The sequence below is a fragment of the Capsicum annuum genome, unplaced genomic scaffold (assembly GCF_002878395.1).
Source record: "Capsicum annuum cultivar UCD-10X-F1 unplaced genomic scaffold, UCD10Xv1.1 ctg1707, whole genome shotgun sequence".
Lineage (NCBI taxonomy): Eukaryota > Viridiplantae > Streptophyta > Magnoliopsida > Solanales > Solanaceae > Capsicum > Capsicum annuum.
This window is the reverse complement of record NW_025822707.1, coordinates 128353-134079: the sequence shown is the minus strand read 5'-3', so window position 1 is coordinate 134079 and position 5727 is coordinate 128353.

The window sequence follows — 5727 nt, the reverse complement described above, 5'->3', positions numbered from 1 at the left end:
ACCATACAATATAGAACATACACAATTATCTATAACATATAATAAAGAAAGATTATTCATAAAAAGAACTTTAACATGATATGAAAATATAAGTACTTGTAAAAATAATAGTAGAAGAATATTATAATAGGCATTATACACCTAAGATAGATACAGGAGCAGAAGCAAACTTATGTAGATACAACTGTTTACCAGAAAGTAAATGAGATAAATTAAAAACACCAATAGTAGTCAAAGGATTTAATAATGAAGGAAACTCAATTACATATAAAGCTAAAAATGTAAAACTACAGATATGGATAAAATAATAACAATAGAAGAAATCTATAATTATGAACTAACATCAAATAATATGCTTTTAGGAATGCCATTTTTAGATAAATTATACCCACATATAATAACTAAAACAGATTAGTGGTTCACAATACCATGTAATCAAAAAGTAAGGGCAAAAAGAGTTATTAATAAAATAAGAAAGAAAACTGATTAGATAGAAGGAAGTGAAAAAATTACACAAAAGTTAGAAAATATAAAAAATACAGAAGACACAGTAGAACTAGTTGTATTTTCGATAAATAAAAAAGAAATAACTATATTTTCAATAGATAAGGTAGAAATAATAAAGAAAAAATTAAGACAATTATATAGTGAAGATACATTAAAAGGATGGGAAAAACATAAAACTACTATAAAAATTGAATTAATAGATAAAAATAGCATAATAACTTAAAAACCATTAACATATAATTTTGACGATTTAAAAGAATTTAAAATGCATATAGATGAATTATTAGAAAACAGTATATACAAAAAATAATAGTAAACACAATAGTCCAGCATTTATAGTAAATAAACATAGTGAACAAAAAAGAGGAAAAAGTAGAATGGTTATTGATTATAGAAATCTAAATGCAAAAACTATGACATATAATTATCCAATACCAAATAAGATATTAAAAATAAGACAAATACAAGGATATAATTATTTTAATAAATTTGATTGTAAATCAGGGTTTTACCACTTAAAGTTAGATGAAAATTCTAAGGAATTAACCGCATTTACGGTACTACAAGGATTTTATGAATGGAACGTATTACCATTTGGATATAAAAATGCACCAGGTAGATATCAACATTTTATGGATAGTTATTTTAAACAATTACCTAATTGTATAGTTTACATAAATGATATACTACTACATACAAAAACTAAAGAGAAACATTTAAAATTATTAGAACAATTTACAGATATAATAGAAAAATCAGGAATAAGTTTAAGTGAAAAGAAAGCCGAAATTATGAAAAATCAGATAGAATTTTTAGGAATACAATTAGATAAAAGTGGAGTAAAAATGCAACAACATATAGTACAAAAAATAATAAATTCAAACGAAGAATTAGATACAAAAAAGAAATTACAATTATTTTTAGGATTAGTAAACCAAGTAAGAGAATATATACCAAAATTAGCAGAAAACCTAAAGCCTTTATAGAAAAAATTAATAAAGGACGTAAAATATAATTACAACGAAGAAGATGAAAAACAAGTCTAGGAAATAAAAATACTTTGTAAAGAATTACCCAAATTACAATTCCCGGACGAAAATAAAAAATTTATATAGTAGAAGCAGATGCTAGTGAATATAGTTATGAAGGAGTACTTAAATATAGATATGAAGAAGAAAAACTAGAACATCATTGTAAATACTACTCAGGTACGTTTAATGAAACAAAAATAAAATGGAAAATAAATAAAAAAGAATTATGTTCATTATATAAATGTTATTAGCATTTGAGCCATATATTGTATATAACAAATTTATTGTACGGACAGATAATACACAGGTACGTTGGTGGTTAACAAAGAAAATACAAAATCCAGTTACAACGAAAGAGATTCGGAGACTAGTATTAAATATATTAAATTTTACATTTACAATTGAAGTAATTAGTACTAATAAAAATGTTATTGCAGATTACATATCAAGACAAAGCTACACAGACTGATATAATAGAAGATGATGCTTGAGAAAATATACTTAAAACCCTAACTACGCTTTCAATGAAAGTGGACAGTATGGGTAATGAAATAGAAAAGCTAAAGACTAATGAAGTTAAACTGAAGTCTGAAGCTACAAATCAGCTAACTCAGCAGTGTGCAGAGCTATGTCGATCGGAAGACATTAAAATTTCAGAGCTAAAAGGAGACGTTGAGACACTCCATAAAACCCATAACGTTTATCAATCTACAATTGCAGGTACATGCAAAGGAGTTACTGGACAAAGATACCAGAACATGAACATGAATAAGATATTTGAAAAACCATTTATACCAAAAAACACAAAAAGACCCTTTGTACATACCCACACAAATTACCACATATCGAGATAGTTTGAACCAAGATAAAAAAGCATATAACCATATAGCCCGAGGATATATAGAAAATATCTACAAAGTATAAACTTTTCTAAACCTTAACCCCAGAGCTACAAATATCCAAGAACCAAACACAAACTACATAACCCAAAAATTGTAAGGTTACAACAAGCTAATCGCACTAACCAAAACCAACCCAAGCTTAATAAAAACTTGTTTCGACTATGGATTATTAAATACCGTATATACCCAAGATGGAGAAGAACTAGCAGCTATAGAAAAATTACATAAAGTATTCACCACCTATAAAAGAGTAACCAAAGGAAATCTATTTTATATAAAGTTTTATATTGCACCAGCAAAGATATTATACGACGAGATCAAACCAGTTATACAAATTGTAAAAATAGGATTACTAGAGATATAATTATACCGGAAGATATTGTGCAGAACCCAGAGATACCCAAAATCGAGATACCTGATTTTTACGCAAATAAATAACTTATTGGAATAGCTACAATTATTCAAGAATTAGCAAATAATTATATCAATGGAAACCAAATATGGAGCTATTATTGAAGAGATCATCAAATGATTTATTTAAATTCAAGAGAACTACGACAAACAGATATGAAAGATGTTAGGCAATGGATAATGACGTTACTTAACCCAGAGAAACAATCTACTGCAAGAGCAATTAGGAAGAAATTTATTTCAGACGAATTATTAACAAGATATTGCAAGATAATTGGACACAAATATCCAGACCATCAATGTTTGAGATGTAATGGAGAAGATAATATTATCCCGAAAGTCCGGCTAGAATAAAAAAAAATCAACCAAGAAGATAAGGACGCCAGTTAGAAGATAAAAATCAACGGAGTGATGATGGAATAAAGACAAAAAATAAGATAATAAAAGATAGAAAGTGACATGTATAGTTTTGAAATTTTGTTACGTAAATTGTTTAGTTTTTGACTTTTTGGCCAAAGTGTCATTATTGGTTTTGTTTTTTAGTCTTAAGATTTTTTCTTTTGTAAAGATAGGACCTAGTTTTTGTCTTATTATACTACTCTAGTTTAGTCTAGTCCTTTTCTACTATTGAAAAGGAAGACTTTTTTTGTAAAAAGTAAATAGTATAGTTTACATGTAAAAAATGTGTGAAGTTAGTAGGAATAGTTTATTTTCTCCTATAAATATGTAAGCCATTCGGCAAGGTAGAGGCAAGTCTTCATGTGTTGAAGCAAAAAGCCCTCCTTTCTAAACAAAAAACTTTTAAATATTTAATAAAAAAAAACAGATATTTCAAAGCAAAAGCTATGGATGAACAAAGCCCAGAATTATCAAATCTACCAGAACAAGTATATTTATTTATGATTATGAATAGCTAAATTCATAAATTCCTAACAATCATGATATGATAAAATAAGTTCATGTTAGTTACTTTATAGTAGAATTATTCGAAAAATAGCATGTTAAGAAGTTTATTAGCAAAGTGGAAAAGGAGAAAAATCCCTAAGAACTATGCCATCCTAAAGGTGAAACCGGTGAGGCAAGAAAGCCATGATAAGGGAGTAGCCAGAGTAGAGGCCCTGTTTAAGGGAAAAGTATCCACATTACCATGCTAATAGTGACCGAAGAACATGTTATTTAAGAATAATCTAGTATATAGTAATCTAAAATGATCATATTTTGTTATGTGTATGATTGAAGGGAATATTTTGAAAACACATCATATGAAAAAAGAATACTTATTTATCTGATGAAATGATAGATAAATTTAAAATACTTGTTTTGTATGTACTTAAGGATATAGAAATTGTAGATATAAGGAAAATCATATTGGAAAAAATATTTGATAAGTATTTTATGACTAGAATAAATTACATACCTCACCAACCTAACTACTCTTATAAATACGTACATACCAAACCTACACATCAACTATGATAAATTACGAATATTGGAAAATGGATATGAAAAATATACAATTAATAGAAAAATTAATGAAAAAAAATTTAGAAGAATATATGAGAACTAAAGATATAAAATATATAGAATACCTTAATGAAAATATAGAGGAGTTAATAAGATTAAAACAAACAATTAAAGAATATTATGAAAAAGCATTTAATTAACCCACCTAAATGTCATATAATTTTGAAGTACTAGTTTTATACATACTTAGAGATATAGAAATTATAGACGTAAAGAAAATAATATGAGAAAAAATATTTAACATTGAAGATGAAGAGTTAGATATAAATCAAATAGAAGACGAGTTAGGAGAAATATACTTAAGTGATGACAATCACTATTACTACCTAGATAATTATTCAGATGGATATTATACAGATTAAGAAATGCTAGAATATATTCAAAGAGTTAGAGAAAAACAAAGTTGGCTATACGAAGAAATTAATTATAGAAACCAGCTTAGAAAAGGAAGAGAACAATTAAAAGAAAGATTAATTTGGATAAATAAAATCATAAAATAATTAGAATTAAAAGACAGTTTAGAATATGATTTAGACATAGAATTATTCATAGACAAAAAAGACAGGATAATTAATGAAATAGATAACCTAGAATTTAATATCAGATATAGTACAATTAGAATAAATTATTACAAAGAAATTTGTAGTATCACAAATATTTTAGGATAAAATGATAGACTATGAGTATTTAAAATATTGGAGACAAGATATGGAAGGAATAAGATTGACAGAAATACTTATGAAAAAGAGTTTAATTGGATATTTTAGAACAAAAGATATAGAATATTTAGAATACCTCCAAAATAATATACAAGAATTACAAAGACTAAGAGAAAAAACTAAAGAATAATACAATAAAACATTTAATCAAATACCATCTAATCAACCCCCAAGATATGAACTATAATAGAATTAAAATAAATACACTAAAAATAAATTTTTTTAAAGAAGTTAAGAAATATCTACGCACAAATAAAAACTATAATAGATCTATTTATTACCTAAGTTATCCGTCCCCCCTACAATTGGTATAGGCTCTGTTAACAACTTGAAGCTGGATTATATTATTAACTTACAAACTTGTTGAAATAACATTTTTACCCTTATTGAACTAAATTAGGTGAGTTCAAGGTGTACCAATTTAGTTCATTTGTTGTTAGTTCTTAGATTCTACATATGTTTTTGTTGTTATGGATAAAAGGTGTCTTTTTCCCTATATTTTACTTCAGTTGTTAAAAGTGTTTTAGGCCTAGGATGTGTTTAGTAGGAAAGAAAATATTTTCTTAAAAATAAGTAGGTTTCTTAAAATAAGTTGTCACGTCAATTAAGCATATAAATTATACTATTCTAATA